We start from the raw sequence: 11,323 nt of genomic DNA on the forward strand, positions 1-11,323 counted from the left end.
GGTGTATATCTTATCCCAGATAACTGTACTGCTCGCTCAATGACTTTTAAGACTAGCCATAGGCACTGGGTAAAGATTAAGAGTTTGTTCTGGTTGTGTTGGGAGGTTCACCCACTCTATCACACACTGTCTGCTTGATGAAGGACTGCTGTGGGTGCCTCTTGTGTAGCAAAAACTGGTATTTCCAAGGGTTTTTGAATGACATTCAACCACATTGGATAAAGTCAGTTCCAGTTCTCTGAAAGCCTCGTGAGCTTCTTTTGTAAGCTGGTGTGGTGAGTTTAAAACATTGTCTCTCCTTAAAATGTCATTTAATGGCTGTAATTGATAGATAGTCAATCCTAACACTCGACACATCCCTTAGATAAGAGCTGTAGTCAGGCAGAAAGTCTTCCCATAGTCATTACATTCTTAAGATCTTTCACAGTATGGATAATCTGATGTCAAATGAGGTCTATCTTCCAACTGTCTGGAATTGTCTGTTTGATTTCAGACCTCCTGTCCCAACCTGAAAGAGATAAAAATGTAAATATTCCATTTCCTGCTGCATTACACTTAATCATATCTCCTATCGCCTCAATCAATAAAGATGATCAAATAATAAAATATACAACATATGACACATTAGCTTTGTGTACTATAATGAGCTTTTACACTTTAAAATAAGCTTCTATACCAACACTACAAGAAAGTCTAAGATAGAAAAGAAACTCTCACATTCATCAAAATATTCATACCAGCACTTTTCTGATTAAAAAAATCAATAGTTTCTATTGGGGAATGTCTAAGATACATTCCTCTAACACAATATTACCTCACTTTAAAAAATGACAAATATGAAGAGTTCAGCGAAGCAAGGAAAGACTTAGGTGAACTATTACAGGGAAATAAGAAGAGTAAACAAAATATACGATGACAACAAAGATACAACATAATATGTAATTATAAGGACAAAGGATGGTCCCAGAGAAGAGCTGAGAACATGTACCTCCCTCCCTTCATGGCAGAAGTGGAAGATTCCCAGTATGGAACAATGTATACGTATATTAAATAAAGAGGTGACAATTTCTTAGTTTTCAATTCGTTTCTTTTTTTTTTCTTTTTTAACCTTATAAGGAAAAGCTTGTTTAATAGGGGAGTAGGAAGAGGTATATTTAGAAATAATTGTGAAGTAAAAATAAAATAGATTGATAATAATAACGGTTTAAATGGTGCAAGATTCCTTGAAGGATATAATGCACATCTTTTTTTTTAATTAGAAAACTAGTAAATATGTATTTATTCAGAAAATATTATTAGAGAAGTGGCTACTTGTCAGGCATGTTAAGGTGAGGTCTCCTCTCTCGTATGCATTAGCATAGATGTTTGCCGAGGTCCCTTCCAATTCTGAAATTAAGTATCAGGGCAGGGCAGGCAGAAGAGGTAAACTAATGCTTATTAAATGGGTTTGTTACTCTTGTGGCAGCAAAGAACAAGTTGGGGGGTTGCATAAACAGTGAAATGCTCCAGACATTCATTTTTCCACATATGTTCATGTCTTCAAGTCCTAGAACACTGGAGGAACTCTTGGACGAGAATCTGAATCACTTAAAAGAGTCTGGCCTAGATCCACGCAGGGAAGAACGTGTAGATAAAAAATGCCTAGTGTCCACACCCTAACATGCAGCTAGATGGGCAACATTCAGAATTCATCCAACAGTGCAATTTTAAAGCTTAGAACTACAGTTTTTGTATAACTATGTATACATATCTTGGATTTAACATATACTTTAACGTATTTGACATGTATGGGACTACCTGCCATATAGGGGAGGGAGTGGGAGGAAGGAGAGGAAAAGGTGGAACAGAAGGTTTTGCAAGGGTCAAAGTTGAACAATTACCCATGCATATGTTTTGTAAATAAAAAGCTAAAATAAAAAATAATAAATTTTAAACTAGTTTTTGGGACCTTTTATATTTATTCATATCTTAGAAGGATGGACACTGCAAAAGGGTAATAAGTTGTTCTAATAACTGAAAAGGAGAAAAGGCTGAAATGCCTTTGGGAAATGAAACGTCCCCTCAATGTCCCCAGACTTCTCCCTGACACAAAGATTCGTATCTTACATACAAATATTCTACACAGGTGTTGATGGCACATATAAGAAGAATTTCAAGTATTACATATATAAAGTCACTCTATCAAAGGCCTTTGATTTCATTAAGTGTGAAAACTACTTTCCTCCACCAATACTGGCTGCAACTCATCTAGAATTTTAGAGTTTTACTTACCTAAGGTTGAGAAAGAATCACTGATAAGGCTCATACTCACATAGTTACCATCAGAGGTAAGGCATAGAGCATTACTAAATTCACAAGGAAAGATTAAAAATTTGTCAGAGAAACTGCCTGCCTATAACGGATAAATGGTTCAAGAACATAAAGAGAAAAATCCAAATGGGAAAAGAAAGACAAATTTAAAAGTCAAATGAAAAATCGCTCAAACCTTACTAATCAATCAACTGACCATGAATTGGAACAATTGCCCCCAAATGCGGTTTAACAACATGACGTGATTCCAGCGCAGGAGGAAAAGCGGCCTTTGTCACTCGGGCCGCCAGGGTCCTCCCGGATCCAGCCGCTTTTCTGACCCCGAGGCCCTGCGGGATTATACAAAGAGGGGTCAGTCCGCCAGGGCCGGGCTCGGTGCTAAGCGTGAACTACACGCACACATGCGCACACACAGGCCCGCATAGATGGGAAACAAAGGGAAGGGGGAGGAATAATTAGCAGCGGGAAGGTCCGGAATAAGGGGATGGGAAAGGAGTCCCGCCGAAGATGGAGTCCCGCGGAAGCTTTTCTGCGGTAGCTTTCCCGAAAAAGGAGTCCCGCGGAAGCTTTTCTGCGGTAGCTGTCCCGAAAAAGGAGTCCCGTGGGAGGAGACGGACTGGCAGGGGTGGGGGTGGGGGGGAAACAATGGAGAAAATGGCAGGAACAGAGGGGAGTTTAAATGAATGTTCCGCCACCGAGGAAAGCCAGACCCCCGCACCTTTCCGTGACTCCCCACAGGGACCCCTCCCCTTTGGGTCCCGCATGCAGGGCGGGCAGGGTGTTGGCTGACGCGCCGCTGACTGGCGGGACTGGGCGCCAGATCCCAAGGTCGTTGGTCCCAAAAGAGCCCCGGCCCCAGGACCTCTGAAGGGGGAGCCCCCACTTACCGAGGAAGAGTCAGGGGGGACGGAGCCTGGCGGCCATTTCTCCTCCTCGGAGCCTCACCTGGAGAGGGAGCGATAAAGGGGCAGGAAGGAGGTTCTCATCCCTGTGACTGCCCCAACACCGAGCCCGGAGGGTCCTGGGAGGAGAGGGGTCACTCGGGCTCCGGAGGGAGCGGCTCCTCTGGGGCGATGCTGCGGCGATGGCAGGATTCCCGGCAGGGGGAGAGCGCTAGAGCCCCAACTTCCGGTTCCGGGAAAGCACGTGAAGCGAACCACGTGGGATGCCAAGTTCTGCCTCCTGCGGCAACGCGGCCTTTTGGGAAGTGAAGTTTGGACTCCAGGAGTGACTCGTGCGCATGCTCCGCAGTGACCTGCAGGTTCCATAGGTTAGAAAAAGAAGTCGCTATATCCTGGTGGTTTCAGCATCAATAATAATAGTTAATTCATTGAAATAAATTTACATTTCTTCGGGGCGAGGCAGGGAAGGGCATGGAAAGGAAGGGCAGGGCGGGGAGGGGCGGGGAGCCGTGGGGCGCCGCCAGTTCCGCCTGGCTCCCCCTAGTGGCCGCTCCCGCTCACACTCGCAGCCGCTGCTGTTCCGGTTTGTCCCTCCAAGGGGACCGTAAGTTTAGGGAGCCGGGGTCATGACCCGCAGCTGCGCAGAGTCCCCAGCCTCCCTCCCCCCGGTGCCCTCTGGATCCAGGGGCCGCGGGCGGATCAAGTCCAAAAATAAATAAACAATCCGGGAGGGGAAGAGCCTCGGTTTGGGTACAAAGAAACCTTGGCTGTTGTTCGGGGCCCGGTTGGCTTGGAGCCAGACGGTTGTTTCTGTTTGGGCCCGAGGTTCCGGCCTCCCCGGGGGGTTTTTTAACCAGGTAAAGCCGGCTCTTCTCGGCCCCTGTGCTTGCGGAGCCGGGATTCCCGAATGGCCGTTGGCTCCGGCAAACTCAGGCCGGGAAAGAGCTTGGCTCAAAAGGGCAAAGTCCCCCCCACCCGCATCTCCCCTGGGACCCAGACGGCCGGAGGAGGGACTGAGGCTCCCGGAACGTTCCTTAGCTGGAGCGCAGTCAGGGCTGGGCGGGGCCATCCCTCCGCTGAGTTGAGCTGTCTCTTGGCTGGGCTGATCCCCGGTCACTGCTGTCGGGAAAGAAAAAGGACGATCCCCACTGTTCCGTGGCTGTTGGGCCGCCGCTCACCAGCCTGTACCCACCCCGCTCTAAGCCGCTCCCCCACCACCCTGCAGTCTCTCCGGCCTTTGCCCCGCCCGAGCCCGGCCATCCCGAGGCTGCTGTTCGGGGCCTGACTCCCGGGACACCGTCACCGCCTCTGGTGGCCTCTACTGCCCGGCGCCCGCGGGACCTTTAATGGGAATTCCCAAGGGCGCTGTCCGGTCCCTGCAGGGGGCGTATAGAGGAGTCCAATACAAGAAGACTGGAGGGGTCTGTGTTGGGGTTGGGGCCCATAGGAGGAAGCGATACATTGTGATGAAAGGCTTTTAAAAGTCAAGTAGGAAATTGAGAACATAAGACTTGGTAAAGGTGAATGTTGAAAAATATCCATTTATATATTTTGAAAATAAAAAGCTTTATTATAAAAAAAGTCAAATAGGATTTTCCATTTGAATCTGGAGGTAAGAGGGAGCCACTAGATTTGTTGAGTAGGGAGGAAGTCTGAACTTCCCGTGCTTTAGGAACGTTAATTAGATATATGATGGGGGAGCCAGCCTGGAGTGGGGAGACACTTGAGGCAGAGCTCTCCACAGCTGTTGTAATAGTCCAGACATAAGGTGATGAGACCAAGAAAGAGAGGGTCAGAGGAGAGAAGGGGGCGTATGTGCCGACAGATTGGATGTGGGCGGTGAAAGGGAGCCGCGTGGTAAGGGTGACGCTTAGGTTGCCAGCTTGGGGGACTAGGAAGATGGCGGGACTCTCAACACTAATGGAGCGGGGAAGGGGAAAAGATAATAAATTAACTTCTCGTTCAAGAAATGAGCAAAGGACTTCCGGCCAAGATGGCGGAGAGGAGGAACAGAGCTGTTTAAGCTCTGCGTTTTCTCTCAGAATCCATTTCATTACAAACCTCTGAATCTTGACTTAAAAAAACCCACCAATAGTTACCAAGAGAAAACATCCTTGAAATTCGCCAGGAAAGGCCTGTTTTTGCTCGAGGGCAGGCAGAGACAGTGAGAGCCCAGAAGGCAGCTCCCAACCGAGCAGACCAGAGGGGGTTGGGGTGTGATCTCAGCCATCTCTGTGGGGGGAGCTTTGCTACAGGATTGGATACTTTGGCCTGGCAGTAAGCCAGCAGCCCAGCAGAGAAGCTAAAAATACTGGGAGTGAAGAATACAATCCCCAACAGCTGGAGTCTCTCAGGACCTGGCCACCCCTCCCCCACAGTGTCTCAGCAGGCTCTCAGATCTCAGAGCGCAGGCGCAGCACAATCCTGCTAGTGCCTTGCTGCTGCCCCCGCAGTCTGTAGAGGAAGCTGGGTAACACCACCCAGCCCCTCCCCCAAAGCAGGTTCCATTTGGGGTTTTTTTCTTTTTTTCTTTGCTAGTTTGTCTTTGATTCTTCTCTGACAAAATGAGCAAAAAACTGAAAAGGACCTTAACTATTGACAGCTTCTATATGGATAGAGAGCACACTCTAAAGCCTGAGGAGACTAAAAACAGACTGTCCCCAGGTGAATCCCCAAAGGAGGAGATCATCTGTTCCTCAGCACAGATGAACCTCATAGAAGTAATTAAAAAGGCTCTCACAAGGGAGCTAGAAGAAAAATGGGAAAAGGAGAGGGGGGCTTGGCAAGAGAGTCTGGAGAAGTCATCCCCCTCATTTAAAGACAGAGTAGATAAAGAAATCAAATCCTTGAAAAATAGGATTAGTGAACTGGAAACAGAAAATAGCTCTCTAAAAAACAAAATTGGCATAATGGAAAATAATTCCATAGAACAAAAGAACGCAAGTGCACAATTAGAAAAAGATATAAAAAAAGTAAGTGAAGAAAATACTTCATTGAAAATCAGAATCGAACAAATGGAATTGAATGGCTTGAGGAGACAAGAAGAATCAATCAAGCAAAACCAAAAAACTCAAACAATAGAAAAGAATGTGAAATACCTTCTTGGGAAAACAACAGACCTGGAAAACAGATCCAGGAGAGACAATCTGAGCATCATAGGACTCCCAGAAAGGCATGATGAAAAAAAAAGCCTGGACACTATTTTCCAGGAAATTAGCAAAGAGAACTGCCCAGTAGCCATAGAAACATTGGGTAAAATAGACATTGAAGGAATTCATCGCTCACCTACTGAAAGGGATCCTAAAATCAAAACACCAAGAAATATAGTGGCCAAATGCCAGAACCTCAGACGAAGGAAAAAATACTGCAAGCGGCTAGAAAAACCCAATTCAAATATAGAGGAGCCACAATGAGGATTACCCAGGATCTAGCAGCATCCACATTAAAGGATCGAAGGGCCTGGACTATGGTATTCCCAAAGGCTAAGGAACTCCGTATGCAACCAAAAATAACTTACCCAGCCAGAACGAGCATCTTTTTCCAGGGAAGAAGATGGACATTCAATGAAATAAGCAAATTTCACCTCTTTTTGATGAAAAAAACAGAACTTAACAAAAAGTTTGATCTACAAATATAGAACTCAAGAGAAACCTTAAAAGGTAAAAAGAAATCTTGGGAACTATATTCATGCTATAAAGATGTATAAAGAATACATGTATACCTTGTTCTAGAAACTAGATGTGGAAAGGACATTGTACCAGAAAAAGGATAAAGTAGGGGTACTACATCTCATGAAGAGGCAAAGAAAACCTATTATATCTGAGAGAAAGAATGGAGGGGGATAAATATAGTGGGTATCTTACTGCCATCAGAATTGGCTTTAAGAGAAAAATTTTAGACATATTCAATTTATGGAGAAACTTCTCCCACCTGATTGAAAAGTGAGAAAGGAAAAGTGAAATGGGAAGGAATAAGCTAAGCGGAAGGGAATATGGAAACTGTGAGGGAAAGGAGTAAGAGAGGGGGAGGAACTCTAAGGCGGGAGGAGGGATACTAAAAAGGGAGGGCTGTGAGAAACATGTGATGCTCACAATTTTAATACTAGGAAGGGGGTTAAGGGAGAAAGAAGGGAGAAAATCATAAACAGTTAATTTTAACCATAAATGTGAACGGGGTAAACTCCCCCATAAAGAGGGAGTGGTTAGCAGAATGGATTAAAAGCCAGAATCCCATAATATGTTGTTTACAGGAAACGCGCCTGAAGCAGGGAGATACATGCAGAATAAAGGTAAAAGGCTGGAGCAAAATCTATTATACTTCAGGTGAAGTCAAAAAAGCAGGGGTAGCTATTCTGATATCAGATCAAGCAAAAGCTAAAATTGATCTAAGTAAAAGAGATAAGTAAAGGCACTATATCTTGCTGAAGGGTAGCATAAATAATGAAGCAATATCAATATTAAAAATATATGCATCAAGTGGTGTAGCATCTTAATTCTTAAAAGAGAAATTAAGAGAGCTGCAAGAAGAAATAGACAGCAAAACTATAATAGTGGGAGATCTCAACCTTGAACTCTCAGAATTAGATAAATCAAACCACAAAATAAATAAGAAAGAAGTCAAAGAGATAAATAGGATACTAGAAAAGTTAGATATGATAGATTTCTGGAGGAAACGAAATGGAGACAGAAAGGAGTACACTTTCTTTTCAGCAGTTCATGGGACCTATACAAAAATTGACCCTAGATTAGGACATAAAAACCTCAAACGCAAATGCAGTAAGGCAAAAAATAGTAAATGCATCCTTTTCAGACCATGATGCAATGAAAATTATATTCAACAAAAAGCCAGGGGAAAGTAGACCAAAAAATAATTGGAAACTAAATTATCTCATACTAAAGAATGATTGGGTGAAACAGCAAATCATAGACATAATTAATAACTTCCCCCAAGAAAATGACAATAATGAGACGTCATACTAAAATATATGGGATGCAGCCAAAGTGGTAATAAGGGGAATTTCATATCTCTAGAGGCCTATTTGCATAAAAGAGAGAAAGAGAAGGTCAATGAATTGGGCTTGCAACTAAAAATGCTACAAAAGGAATAAATTAAAAACCCCCAGTCAAATACTAAACTTGAAATTCTGAAAATAAAAGGAGAGATCAACAAAATTGAAAGTAAAAAAAAAAAACTATTGAATTAATTAATACAACTAAGAGTTGGTTCTATGAAAAAAAAAAATAGACAAACCCTTAGTGAATCTGATTTAAAAAAGGAAAGAGGAAAATCAAATTGTTAGTCTTAAAAATGGAAAGGGAGAAGTCGCAACTAACAAAGATGAAATTAGGGCAATAATTAGGAGTTATTTGCCCAACTTTATGCCAATAAATTTGACAACTTAAATGAAACAGAAGATTACCATCAAAAATATGGCTTGCCCAAACGAACAGAGGAAGAAGTAAATATCCTAAACAGTCCCATCTCAGAAAAAGAAATAGAACAAGCTATTAACCAACTCCCTAAAAAAAAAATCCCCAGGAACAGATGGATTTACATGTGAATTCTACCAAACATTTAAAGAACATTTAACTCCAATGCTATATAAACTATTTGAAAAAATCGTGATTGAAGGAGTCCTACCAAACTCCTTTTACGACAAAGATATGGTACTGATACCTAAACTAGGTAGGCTGAAAACAGAGAAAGAAAATTATAGACCAATCTCCCTAATGAATATTGATGCTAAAATCTTCAATAAAATATTAGCAAAAGGATTACAGAAAATCATTCCCAAGATAATACACTATGACCAAGTAGGATTGATACCAGGAATGCAGAGCTGGTTCAATATTAGGAAAACTATTAGCATAATCGACTATATCAATAACCAAACAAACAAAAATTATAGGATCATCTCAATAGATGCAGAAAAAGCATTTGATAAAATCCAATATCCATTCCTAATAAAAACACTTGAGAGCATAGGAATAAATGGATTTTTCCTTAAAATAGTCAGGAGCACATATTTAAAACCATCAGTAAGCATCATATGTAATGGGGAAAAACTGGAACCTTTCCCAGTAAGATTTGGAGTGAAGCAAGGTTGCCCACTATCACTATTATTATTCAATATTGCATTAGAAACACTAGCCTCTGCAATAAGAGTTGAGAAAGAGATTAAAGGAATTAGAGTAGGCAATGAGGAAACCAAACTATCACTCTTTGCAGATGATATGATGGTATAACTAGAGAACCCCAGAGATTCTACTAAAAAGCTATTAGAAATAATTCATAACTTGAACAAAGTCACGGGACATAAAATAAATCTCCATAAATCTTTAGCATTTTTATATATCACCAACAAAATCCAACAGCAAGAGATACAACGAGAAATTCCATTCAAAATAACTGTCGACAGCATAAAATATTTGGGAATCTATCTACCAAAGGAAAGTCAGGAATTATATGAGCAAAATTACAAAAACCTTTCCACACAAATAAAGTCAGACTTAAATAATTGGAAAACTATTAAGTGCTCTTGGATAGGCCGAACAAATATAATAAAGATGGCAATACTCCCTAAACTAATCTATTTATTTAGTGCTATACCAATCAGACTTCCAAGAAAATATTTTAATGATCTAGGAAAAATAACAATAAAATTCATATGGAACAAGAAAAGGTCGAGAATCTCAAGGGAATTAATGAAAAAAAAATCAAATGAAAGTGGTCTAGCTGTACCTGATCTAAAACTGTATTATAAAGCAGCAGTCACCAAAACCATTTGATATTGGCTAACAAATAGATTAGTTGATCAGTGCAATAGGTTAGGATCACAAGACAGAATAGTCAACTATAACAATTTAGTGTTTGACAAACCCAAAGATCCTAACTTTTGGGATAAGAATTCATTATTTGACAAAAACTGCTGGGATAACTGGAAATTAGTATGGCAGAAATTAGGCATGGACCCACACTTAACACCATATACCAAGATAAGATCAAAATGGGTCTTTGACCTAGGCATAAAGAACGAGATTATAAATAAATTAGAGGAACATAGAATAGTTTATCTCTCAGACTTGTGGAGGAGAAAGAAATTTGTGACCAAAGATGAACTAGAGACCATTACTGATTACAAAATAGAAAATTTTGATTACATCAAATTAAAAAGCCTTTGTACAAATAAAACTAATGCAAACAAGATTAGAAGGGAAGCAACAAACTGGGAAAACATCTTCACAGTTAAACGTTCTGATAAAGGCCTCATTTCCAAAATATATAGAGAACTGACTCAAATTTATAAGAAATCAAGCCATTCTCCAATTGATAAATGGTCAAAGGAAATGAAGAATTTTCAGAGGATGAAATTGAAACTATTACCACTCATATGAAAGAGTGTTCCAAATCATTATTGATCAGAGAAATGCAAATTTATCTACCAAAGGAAAGTCAGGAATTATATGAGCAAAATTATAAAAAAGTCTCCACACAAATAAAGTCAGACTTAAATAATTGGAAAAATATTAAGTGCTCTTGGATTGCCGAGCGAACATAATAAAGATGACAATACTCCCTAAACTAATCTATTTATTTAGTGCTATACCAATCAGACTTCCAAGAAAATATTTTATTGATCTAGAAAAAATAACAACAAAATTCATATGGAACAATAAAAAGTCGAGAATCTCAAGGGAATTAATGAAAAAAAAATCAAATGAAGGTGGCCTAGCTGTACCTGATCTAAAATTATATTATAAAGCAGCAGTCACCAAAACCATTTGGTATTGGCTAAGAAATAGATTAGTGGATCAGTGGAAAAGGCTAGGCTCACAAGACAGAATAGTCAATTATAGCAATCTAGTGTTTGACAAACCCAAAGCCCCTAACTTCTGGGAAAAGAATTCAATATTTGATAAAAACTGCTGGGATAATTGGAAATTAGTATGGCAGAAATTAGGCATGGACCCACACTTAACACCATATACCAAGATAAGATCAAAATGGGTCTATGACCTAGGCATAAAGAACGAGACTATAAATAAATTAGAGGAACATAGAATAGTTTATCTCTCAGACTTGTGGAGGAGAAAGAAATTTGTGACCAAAGA

The 11,323-nt window shown here is 41.1% G+C and overlaps 2 long non-coding RNA genes across 2 annotated transcripts in view; both read right to left on the reverse strand.

The window, feature by feature from the left end:
• The window catches only part of LOC127544916 (uncharacterized), a 79,308-nt gene that overhangs the window by 50,705 nt on the left and 17,280 nt on the right, over positions 1-11,323 (reverse strand). The window lies entirely within an intron of this gene.
• On the reverse strand, positions 2-3,451 carry LOC127545560 (uncharacterized). Its single transcript, XR_007949692.1, has 3 exons — positions 3,198-3,451; positions 2,507-2,639; positions 2-508 (listed from the first exon to the last, which is right to left on the reverse strand). It is a non-coding gene; the product is annotated as an uncharacterized LOC127545560 (long non-coding RNA).

This window comes from Antechinus flavipes, chromosome 1, assembly GCF_016432865.1.
Source record: "Antechinus flavipes isolate AdamAnt ecotype Samford, QLD, Australia chromosome 1, AdamAnt_v2, whole genome shotgun sequence".
NCBI lineage: Eukaryota > Metazoa > Chordata > Mammalia > Dasyuromorphia > Dasyuridae > Antechinus > Antechinus flavipes.